Source organism: Myxine glutinosa, chromosome 9 (genome assembly GCF_964187855.1).
Source record: "Myxine glutinosa chromosome 9, kmMyxGlut1.1, whole genome shotgun sequence".
In the NCBI taxonomy this organism is placed as follows: domain Eukaryota; kingdom Metazoa; phylum Chordata; class Myxini; order Myxiniformes; family Myxinidae; genus Myxine; species Myxine glutinosa.
In genome coordinates, this window is record NC_136269.1 from 81,549,807 (window position 1) to 81,562,306 (window position 12,500).

General features: G+C 40.0%; 1 protein-coding gene across 2 annotated transcripts in view; it reads right to left on the reverse strand.

Annotated features, from left to right (window-relative positions):
* LOC137435291 (teashirt homolog 3) overlaps positions 1-12,500 on the reverse strand; it is a 399,441-nt gene that overhangs the window by 340,331 nt on the left and 46,610 nt on the right. The gene's annotated exons all lie outside the window — the stretch shown is intronic.

Genomic DNA, 12,500 nt, shown 5'->3' on the forward strand with positions numbered 1-12,500 from the left:
CTCTCTCTCTCGCTCTCTCTCTCCCTCGCTCTCTCTCTCGCTCTCTCTCTCTCGCTCTCCCTCTCTCTCCCTCTCCCTCTCTCTCTCTCACGTCCATGCTGCCATTCACCTGCAAGCTCCTCGCCATCATACTTGAACATTTCCATAGCACTCACACTGTTACTTTTTTCTTCTTTATGACTGACAGGTGCTTGCTTATTGTGTTTCTGATGCTATTTGCATAACTCAGAGTTACGATTCCGAAATCCAGTGATGTAGCAAAGTATGAGCGAGCCGATGTTTAATGGCAGAAAATCATGAGGAAGATAAAATAATAGTTGAAATAAGTAGTAACTTTACTTTCTATGATAACCTTTCATAATGACCGCATTGTAGATAAATAAAACTAAAAGGAAAGCTTCACAAAGTAATCTTAAAATCAGGACAGTGAAAACCTATAATTTCTCACAAATGCATTGCTGAGAGTTCACCCCAAACGGGTCACCTCTCATTAGCCCAGTCAAACCAAATCAAGTCTGCATTAGCGCTTGGTCAGCCAAGACAATTGGTGGCTTCGGGGTGCACAGCTATCATCGTGCTTTTTTTTTTTTCCAGCATGCGACATGGCATACACTCTTTGGGTTATAAGATTCCTACCCTGGAGATGTTTGCTAACTGCTGTTGCGTACTTCGCTGCAGGGACTCACTGGAAGGATCTCATTTGTCTCCCCTTCTCCACGGCCGTTCAATCTTTCCTCAATACGAACAAGAACACCCCAACAATATGGCCATTGTATGCATTTTGAGTTCTACGCCTTTCAATATCCTTCCGTTTTGTGGATGAAATTTGTCTGATATTCTGAGAACACAAAGTCAGCATTTATTTCCCACATGGGTAGCCTCAGGCAAGGATTTAGAGGTTTTCCGGTATTGGACTTCAAAACCCCAACTGTGACTTATGAGTAACTCTAACAGAATTGAGCCTAATCTGCTACCCAGTTCATTCGATTCAGAAACCACATTTGTTGCCTCTTTACAAATTGCTCGACTAATTAGCCAAAAGGATGTCGGTAAGTCTGCAAAGCTGAAAACAGGTTGGTTGGTGATAAGCTAGCTACCTCACTAAGATCATTTCTTTCAGATGTGGAACAGGTTTCTCAAAGAAAAATACACAAACAAGTCTGCCTCTTGTATATTTTGGAAATTGTTATGTCATGCACTAGTTTATCTGTCAACATACTTTCCATTGATCTCTTCCTCTTGTTCTGTTTTTCCTTCGCCTTTTTCATCATGCAAAATAATTTTTTGCCTTCTTTTGCCTTTGTCGTATCATCAATGGTCCAGAAAGCCCTATATGTACTGTACATGCCACTCTCCACTGTCAGCCAACTTTGTCTTCGTTTGCTTGTTTGTCTATTTCATTACTTGATGTTGTTCTTATATAAGCCATGTCTGCGCAAATAAAGGAGCAGGCCCGATGATGTGCAACATTCGCATTTTATTTTGTCTTTCCTGATAAAGCTGAAGCCTAAGAGGGGCAGTCAATAGGTTTTTCCCTTTTGGAAAATCCTCAAAGTCAAGAAAGCATGATTCCTATTCCTATAGTATCAGGAATCTCAACCACTGCATGGAATCTTGTGGGAAAATAAACAAAATATCTAACATCTGTGCTGAGTTTTGCTGTTGCCAGACCATTTATTAATTGAGGAAAGAAATTTGGAGTCGCACTCATTGGAGTTGTCACTGGTCAGATTGCAAAGGATGATGTTAAGACCTGTTTCATATTGAACGTGCTTAAGACCAGAATTAATTGAAATATCTCCTTATTCGTCCAAGTCTGAGCATCAATCGACCACTTTCCATCAACATCGTGTCCTCAATGCTGGTGTTCACTCTTTCGCTAAGTGTTTTTACAACATTTACATTTTAACTCACTTAGTTACCCATTTTATCTTGCCAGTGGAGTCTCATATATCTGAGTAGATATTTTCAAGAAAGACACAAATTACAAACCCTTCTATAGTAGCTATCATGTAAGCCTGGCATTGGCTTCAAGGTTAAGGTGGCTGGCTTGAGATCCTTGGTTCTCGAGTGTCATGACATTGAAATAACATCAGGTGGGTTGATCTTTCCGAGGAACCTGTCACCCTTCCGAGGTCGGCAAATACTGGTAACGCTCTTTCAGAAAAAGATGCAACCAGGAACTGCATACAAAACAACAACAAGTGCTACCACCTTCTTGAAGTGTAATGACCATGTATCACATTAGTTATTGGTCTCCTCTGTAATCAGACTTTCAAACTTACTGTTTTATTTTATGATACCAGCATGTGCCTTGTATGTGCAATAACATAATAGAGGATAACTAAGATAGAGCTACTAAATAATTTCCCTAATTATAGACTCAAAGGACACAAGCTACAGAGAAGCATTCTGACCTCACAGTCATGCACAAGTGTAATTCTACAAAGGAAGACATTTTGTTCCGACGTACATTAATCCCAAGGGGAAAGAGCGGGACATGGGTTTACTCTTTCAACATGTTCTTTATCTGCACCGCATTTTCACTCCAGCAAAGATTGCACGAGCAAAAGATACCAGTCCGGTTTAATCCCTCGTTTTATTAATACACATCACAACATGTAACACGACTTTGATTTACCTAAGTAACCCTTAAGTCATGGAAAAGACAATGGATGTTAAAGTATGACTACATATAACAAGTGCTGGAAAGAAATGTTATTCTATTCACTGTTGCTAAATCGCAAGATTTATTTTTCTTAAAAACACTGAGTTTATTCATTAAAAAATATTCAGCTTTACATTTTTAAAAACCTCAAATTTACCATCGGATTTGAATGACAATCTCATGAGAATCTCGTCAGATTTTCATCGAACTTTATCAGATCCCATTAAATTTTTCTCGGGGTCAAGTCAAATTTGAGGACATTTAATTTGAGGACATAAGTAACGATTTTCTTGGGTATTCTCAACAACTGCCTGAGGATAATACTTCTTGAGTTCGAGTTGAGTTATAATCCCCACAACAATTAACAAATTTATTATTGCATTTTTGGCATTGATATGAAAATTTTAATTATTTAAAATATTAGTGTGCGCATGCTTTTTATATCCTTTATAAAGAGCAGTGTCCATTGTATGAGGCATACTTCAGTAGGAAGGCTTGTATACTATGATAGATGTCTGTCTGATTGTCTGTCTGTCTGTGTTGTCGCCATTTCCTCATAGATGGCCGAACCGATCTTGGTCAGACTTTCAGAGGTTCATCAATGATTGCTGGGGGGTATTTTAAGCAATTTTTTTTTTTAACCCTGACAGTATTATAAAAGATAACATGACATGAGTAAAGTTTGCCATTGGTACTATGTCTATGATGTATGTGGGTGTGACAGTACATTTTGCACAGCTCTCATATTTCATTTCAGGGGGGAATTTTACAGCTAAATGTACTAAATGATGTATGATATTGAATTTATGTGGGAAATGGTGCATATCCACAAACGATTCATTGGTGTATTGAACATTTAATTTACTAACAAACTGCCAGAGTTTTGTAGACCTGTTTTAAATGGCTTGGAGTTAATGGATGTGGATATCATCTATTGCAAATAAATAATATAACAAATCAGCCCCACAGCAAAGAAAATTTGATTCCTGGCTTCGATAAAAGCACGGAAAAAACATGTATTGTGCCATCATTCACAAACATGTATTGGAAGAAACAAATTCCGTAGTTTTACCACACAACAAAAGTTCCCCATCACCTCCTATATGGACTGTAAATCTGTATGGGTCATGTACCTAATCACTTGTCAAAAATGTACTAAACAATATGTTTGAAAAACTGATAACACACTCTACATACGCTATAATAACACACGGTCAGAGATCAGTAACTTTCACACCAATCAGGGCAAATCTCTACCTTGCACTATACATTTTAATCAACTGGATCACTCTATAGATGACATTCAAATCTCTGCCATCGAATCAATTACAAATGGATCACACAACACAATCAATGTCCGTTGTTCCTGTAGACCGAGAAGAAGGCCTATTTGGCTGAAAGCTTGTGGCAAATAAAGACCAACCTGAAGCTAGGTCCGTAAAACTCGTTTTATTTCTTCATACATATACATATATACACATATATAATATGTATAGATGTGTTGTGGAAATAACGCCACCTTTGGTAGCAGCCAGTATTACAAAACATCTTCCTTTATCTTCATAATATAATGGAACATTCTCAAAATTATGATATGGAGGGTGATATGTTGTGATCAATAAAATATCTTTTAAAAATGACAAGAATTAGGGTACTTCCACCTGGGGGGTGGGACTATCTGCTAGTACACATAATTTTGCAATCATCCAGACCCTTTACTTTAAAAGTTACCAGCTGGGCGACAGAACATTTATGATTATTTATTCATTTGCAGCCTGTGGCTGCTTGGCTGCATCATTTTCTGTGTGCCTGGCTGTGCTGCTGATATGCCACCCCTGTTACTTGTACGCTGGTACTCATTTTGCTGCCCTTGGAAAGGTGACAGGCTGAGTCAACCCACCTGGTGTTAATTGCAATGGTCAGACAGGGGCTTGAGCGCAAGACCCTAAGATCTTAAGCTAGCCACCTTAACCATTAAGCCACCAGGAGGCTTAATGTTTAGGATGACACTTCAACAGAAACACATGGAACAAGTGAGAAGCCAGCCTAGTTCACTATCAATATAATGAAACACCAGTTGTCAGGCCTCACTAGCATCAGCCGAATAAGAGGGTGAAGCACGGACACATTGAAAGACTCTAGTTAAGTGTCGGTGAAGTTTCACTTGTTACCTCACTGATATACCTGATATACACTTGCCCATTTGCCTTGCATAACTTCTAAGAATGGTATTTCAGTCATCTCATCTGTACTCACATGGAGAATATATATGAATGAATGAATGATCGTTTTAAGGCTATTTTCCCCGCTAGAGCGGGGGTTAGCCTTGCGGGCCCCATGACAATCATGGTTCCCTGTTTGAGGCAATGTTTTTATGGCCGGATGCCCTTCCTGACGCCAACCCTTGGTCACGCTCTTACGAAGCGCAGGGATACGGTGTACGTATTCTAAATCAGGGTACACACCGGGATCATTCATCCCAGCAAGCTGGTACTCAATTTGCCGACCTCGGAAGGATGACAGGCTGAGTCAACCCCCCTGGCGTTAATTCAGCGATCGACCGGGATTCGAACCCAGGATCCTAGGATCCCAAGCCGGCACCCTAACCGCTAAACCAACACCAGGCAACACCTTACTCACATGGAGGGAGACATTAAATATCCAGTGGTGTCAATCGAGATGAATCAGCTTTTGGGGTAGTATCAGAAGAAACTTAATGTCCACCCTCTTCGCCAGCCGAATAAAATAATGCACATTCCCTCGTGTCATCCAAAGAATGAGGTAGGAAGTTAAAACAAGAAACATCCAAACTCAACAGTACTGTATTTCAATGTTATTGTATTATGTATGTTTTATTGTATGACTTTGCTCAGAAAATAAGGAAGGAGATGGTTTCCTCACATCACATGTATCTTTGTGTAGGGGAGAAGTTGGCTGACCTGAGAGATGATCTTTATATATATAATTATTTTTATATCTTAGTGAAATATAAATGTAAAAAAGTAGGTAATTAAAAGAAAGAGATACAATTACAATCATCTAAGCCATGTCCAGTATTTTATGTTTTCAATAATATCCCTTAACTTCAATGCAGTTGCTCCATTTATCCTTCAAACCGTCAATTCCAGTAAAACAGACGTTTTCAGATTGTGTCTTTAACCACGTCTTGGTCGATTCAGTTAGTTCCTCGTTTTGGTGAATCAGTGGTCACACATGTGGAACTTCAAATACTGAAACAGAGAAGTCACTGGGGGCCAGGTCTGGGTGGTAAACGGGAAGTGGGAGTGATCGGAGAGAGGGGGGGGGGGGGGTGATTCAGCTGCTCAAATCCAGTGATGAATCGCAGTCTGTGAAACATGGGCTTTGTGCACAGGTGCCTTTTCAAGGAAGAGCACACCCTAAGGTCAACATCCCTCAGTGTTTGTCTTTGATGGCCTGCCACAATTTTTGCACGTTTTGTGAGGAATATCATCAATCAGAAGAATTCCCTTTGCATACCAGAAAATTGAGGCCATGATCTTGCTGGCAGAGAGTTGGGTGCACAACTTCTTGACTGGCAGCAATCTCTTGTGCATTAGTAGATGCATTCAAATTTGGTTTCAGGATTTCAGGGGTGAAGCCATGTTTCATCACCAGTTATCGGATAAACTTGGGTTCTGAGCGTCAAAGATCATCACCAGCATGAATGTTTGAGAAACAATTTGATGTCAATCATGAGCGCTGAGATTTTGGGTGAACCATCTTTCCGAGACTTTAGACACACCAAGTGTTCGTGGATGATGGTGAAAACAATATATTGAGAAATTCCAAGCTCCATATGGATATTTTAGTGATCTTAGTACTAAGCTCATCCATGATTAATGCCCGAGGGCAACAGTTTGTGGATCAGTCACACATGCAGTCAGTCCTGACCAGTGGTCTTCTTCAAGGGATTTGCATTCATGCTTAAAGTCAGCTGTCCATTTTGATACTGTAGAATATGAGAGTGCACTTGCACTATCACATGCACATGACCATACGACATACGTTCATTGATTATTTTGGAGTTGGAAACCTTTACGTAAAGATATGATGACAGGCTATTGCTCAACTTTAGTGAGATCCATAATTGTATGATGTAGCAAGTTTCTAGATTATACGCTGAAACAACAATGTCAAATTAATGAAACTAATGGCACGTACAATAGGAACTACAGCAAAGTCGATGGTACACCATTGCAAATTCCCACGCTTCCCTCCGAAAGCAAAGTTGAAAGATGGCAAAAAGTTCCACTTGCAATGATGCAATATCAAGTTTTGAGTTTTAAAAAATTCCCGTTTTGACCCTTGTGACCCTCAGTTCCCACCCGGGGGGGGGCATGAACGGGAGGTCAAATCAAAAAAATCGTTACATATGTAATGTGTCCCTCGACCAATTTAAAAATGTTTTAAAATGTGCCTGTAATTTCATTTTTCAATAATTGACCGTTTGACCCTGCCCCAGGGGGTGTGGCCAAGGATGATACCGCTCTTGCACCTTTCTGCCATGTCCTGATCATAACTACCAAGTTTGGTGAATTTCTGCCCAACTGTTTAGAAGGACATGGTGTGACAGACGAAGCCAATTACAATATCCCTCTGCTTTATTAAAAAGCATGGGGAACATAAAAGTTTATATTGAGCAAAATAAACTGCGGCTCAAAGGTGCCAACAGGTACTGTTTCTTCAAAAAAGGAGAAAATTAAACCACCTCATGTTGGTTCCACGCTGCTGAAAGGCAAGCACGTTTTGACCAAGGTTCTCTCATTTGACCAACCTGACCATGTGGCACAGGTTTAGGCACACCGAGATTGTGTCGCAATGGAGATTGATTTGCATACCTCTAAAACAATGTATACTACAACAGACGTGCTAAACAATACCATCCCAGCGGGCACACGACGTTGTTTCAACGTCGAATAACGGTTGGAATGAGGTCGCGACGTCGGACAACCAAAACCCAACCTGAGACCAAAAACCCAACCTGAGACCAATACCTACATCAAAACCCGACAGTCATTCAACGTTGTTTCACCGTTGGCAACTTGGCTTGATTTTTTAATCGAATAAATGACATTGTTTCAATGTTGGTTGTTCGGCCCTACATCGACGTTGAAAGTGTGACATTGTATCAACGTTTATTCGACGTTGGAAAATGTATCAATGTTGGAAAACGACGTTTATTCAACATTGGAAAAATGACGTTGATCCAATTTGCAAATCCAACTCGTTTTCAACCTCGGGTCCACGTCGAATCTTGACGTTCATTCAACGTGGATCCAATTTCTGTGTGCCTACTGGGATACTACATATTTAAGGCATCTTATGAAGCAGTAAAATTAAGGATTGAAGATACAATGGAATGCAAGTCTCTGCGAAGGCAAATATCAGTCTGCATCAGAGGACAAGATAACCAAATTATTTAATCAACTAAAAGTTGAAAAGAGTATGTTTCCCACTGTGGTAAACGAGGTATGGCTGACGTTTTGAGCGTTAGCCCTTAATCAAAGCAAAAGAGCCTTGCTGACATAATGGGTCTTCACACCTCATTTCCCATTGTGGTGTATTGTCAATCAAGTGTTGATTCAGGTTCTTGTAAAATGCTTTCCTGCAAGCACCTTGTGAGGCCATTGCTAACTCTGCGCTGTCTTCAGCATAATAAGCGTGGTGCTGGCTCAATAAGGGCCAAAAACAGTGGTAGAAAACTACCAAAAATAACCGCCGTTGATCAATGTGGTAGAATACGTCATATCTGTTGCTCCACTTTCTTATATTCACTGAAATAGCAAAATAAACTGGTGAAGAAAATGTATACTCAATAATCCATATGTGATTCTTCCTCTTTCTGATACTATTTTGGAGATTCTTTTCGTCTTGTATTATTTTTTGTCCGTCGCCAAGGTGGTGACATTAGAATGTAGCTGCAGATCATGCAGTGAATGCAAGGTTTCAACTAGAGGGAGGTCGATGGCGCTCCATCGCAAATCCCCATGCTTCTCACCTACAGCAAAGGTGAAAGTTCCACCGGGAATGACCCAATATCAAATTTAGAGTTTAAAAAAAATTCGCCTTTGACCCTTGTGGCCCCGGGCATGAACTAACAACTCAGGGGTCAAATCGAAAAAATTGTTTCCTGTGTCCCCCAATGTTGATTGCACATAGAAAGTTTCAAAATGTCCCCATTTTTTGGCATTTGACCTTTTAACCCTGCCCCAGGGGGTAGTATCAGAAGTTGTTGGGATTAGACATGCCTAACCCTAACCCTAACCCTAACCCTAACAACAACCCAAATTGTGCTACCTTCTTGCCATTTGGTGATCATAACGACCAAGTTTGGTGAACTTCTGCACAGGCGTTTAGGAGGAGATACCATGACGGATGGACATTCTGTTTTTCAGACGAACAGATGGACATTTCAGATGGACATTCAGACAGACGGAGCCTATTACAATATCCCCATTTCTTTTCCAAAAGCCATGGGGATAATAAACTATGCACAGAAACATTGAATAAAACGATATTACTCTTAATATGAATTGATTTCACTTAGTCAAAAACAGAAATGTTTGTGTTAATCAATCAAAAATTGGGAAATTGTTTTATCTTGATTCTTTCTGTTATAAGTGGTGATTAAGCGAGTGTGAGGCCCCATGTTAAAAAATCAGCACCAGGACTTAAAAATGGGGGATTATGGCATCTGCTCTCTAATGAAAGACCTGTTGATTGCCTGTCGTTCCTCCTCTTTGCAAGCCTTGCCCATTAAGTATTCTACCCCTCCCCAGCCATACAGGATGGGCGTGTTCATCAAATGACACCCCCCATATTTATCTTCCAAATTCTTGACTCTGTGTTAACCTCCAATCATTTATTCCCCTTTTCTTCCTGCCGGTAGAATGGCATTGTTTATATCCAGCCAACCCAGCTTTTTCTTGCATTGCTTTGACGTGGCAGTATATTTCCATCTCATGCTGTCGCCCATCGTCATTTTTACAAACTTTTATTTAACTTCATCTGAACTTTGTTTGTTTGTCCCATTTCAAATATTTGAGCCGTTCGTTTTCTAGGTTCCATGCGTCCTAGAGAGCTCAAATTTGTCCCACGGTCCTCTTTTCTGCTATATTTTCATCTATCAAAATTAAATTTGAAAAATACATTAAAAAATAAAATTCAAAAATTTGGTTTAAAACTTTTAAAAATAAAGGCTTGTAGCCCTAAAACATGTTTTCTCGTTTACTTGTTGATCTTTCGATACACCCTGTGAACCATCTCGCCAACATTTACCTGAGGTTTCTTTGCTCTTTCAGATATTTTACATAAGTTTGTCTCATGTCTGCTTGTTCTCCTCTATCCGAATGTCAGTGTTATACCGCTTTCAGTGTTTATTTGCTGCCTCGTCTATATTTATTTCCTATAAACTTATATATTTTTTGTTTTTTGTTTTTTAAGAAAACAAAAAAAGAAAAAAAACATTGAAGTAGTGGTGATGTTGCAATGACTTTGATACCTTCATATAATCACAAGCTGATCTAACACTTGGAATATGTCTTTCAATCCTGACGAATCTCACACTCTCACTCTCTCACTCTGTCTCTCCAAAAGGAGTCTGGCAAACCCTCCTATCTACTTTCTTAACAATTTGCTTGAAGAAGTTCAGTCAGTCACTGAAATTTTTGGTCTCACTATCAGCCATGATCTTTCATGGGCAAACCACCTTTCAAAGTTGGCCTCCAAAGCCAGCGGTTATTGCCCATGAGAGAACACTGGGAATCCCTCATCATGCAAGCCTTCCTTAACACATCTGAACTCCTACCCACCTACAAGGCTTTCATCCACAGCTTGATGGAGTGCTGCTCTCCCCTCTAGGCTGGCACTCCAGTCTCATATCTTTCTCAGCTTGACGCGGTGGGAACCAAGGCCTTCAAGATCATTGGGATCCCCACTATGAATCTGAGTCTAGGGGTCGATCACTTTCCTATCGCAGACATGTCGGTCTTATACCTATTCCTTTCTGGTCTTGCACCCTCTGCTCCTTCTGTGCTTTGTCCTCCCCTTCACCCCCCAGGTTTCTGTAGGTTACAAATGGTCCAACATCAACCTCTGTCTGGTGAAGCTCCCAAAATCCAGGATCACTGCTCACTTCCACTCATTCAATTCCTCTTTTTCCCCACCTGTGGAACCAACCTCCACATTCTTTTAAATCTCATTGTTCTCTCCAGGTCTTCAAAACAGCTGTTCACCACCATCTCAGATTGTCGCAATTCCAAAACCATGATCTTTTCCACCCCCGTTAACACACCGCAACCGCACCTCTTTCCAAGTTTCCACTTTTTCCTTTCTGAGAGTTTGCTTATGTATCCATCTTCGCATTGCATCCCCATGCATCCTCCCCTACCCTTTATTCTTCCCCACTTACTTCAATTTATCGGTCTCCTTCAATTTGTGTCTCAACACTGCTGTTGACCCCCTCACCCACTCTCTTACTACTGTTTATTACCTCCACCACCAAAGGTGGGGAGTGGTTGTGTTTTCATATCTGTCTGTCTGTATGTTGTCTGTCTTTGAACAAGATAAATCCAAAAGTTGTGGACGGATTCGGACGACATTTTGTGGAGAGATTGGGTATGTGACAATGACAAAATGCTTAGAATTTGGTGAAGAATTGAATCCGAATCCAGCTACTATACGTTTTAAGTGATTCTTCACCATTTGGAGTTAGGACCAAAATGATGTACAATATAGCAGGGTATCTCAAAAAGTTGCGGACGGATTCGGACGAAACTTGGTCGACAGGTTGGACGTGATATGAGAACGAATTGATTCAATTTTGGTGAAGATCCAAGTATGTATCTGGATATGAGAATTATTTAATTTCTGAAGTGATTCTTCGCCATTGAGAGATGGGGCAAAAAACGATATATTGTATATAGCATGATATTTCAAAAAGTTGTGGACGAGTTATGACTAAAGTTGGTGGATGAGTTGGTTAAGCGACAAGAACAAGCCGATTAGATTTTGGTTCAGGTGCGAATCCAGATACGGCCTATCAGTGGATGCCAAATGTAAACTCTTCAGCCTGGCGAAGGTATGCTCTCTACCCGAGTGCCGTTCTACATTTCTCTGCTGTGTCCTGATCCGTTCTATGTTCTAGCTTCTTCACAAGCCTCAACTTTGTATATAAAAATAAAAATGTAATAATTATGTTTTACTTTTGTAAAAAGTAAATTAAATGAAGTTGTTTTTTTCTACATTTGTTGATACCTTTAGAAAAGTTTATACATGATACATAACATTGAGGGGCATCATAGTACTCAATTACAAGGACATTCAGAGACAAGGACAAATAAGCAATGTCTATAAGATTTAAACCTGGTATCCCAACAAGCCAAACGATGTTAAGAAACACTATACAGAAGCAGTTATGAAAATAATGCTTTTTGACTTGCGTCCAAAGCTTTTAATTCAGTCATTTGTAAAACAGTACACGCAGTACCGTCTCCTCAACTGACCACTTCCTCCATAACAAAACCCAAAATGCATAAACTGTTAAAAAAAACTATTTGGTTCGCAACTTACAAAATGCGCTATAATAGCACTATTTGAATGAAAAGAAGAAGTCTCGTAAGGCAAAAGTTTCCGTGAATCAATTGCGAAAACTTGCAAAAGATTCCGATGGATGGTAAAGCATGGGATTCTCAAAAATGTAATCACCACTGTAGCATTTCCTTCTCTCCCACATCTTTGCCCTCATGCTCGGCAAACAAACATGAAGGAGGACAATACATTCTGCCAGAAAAGGCAGGTTTTAAGCAAAACA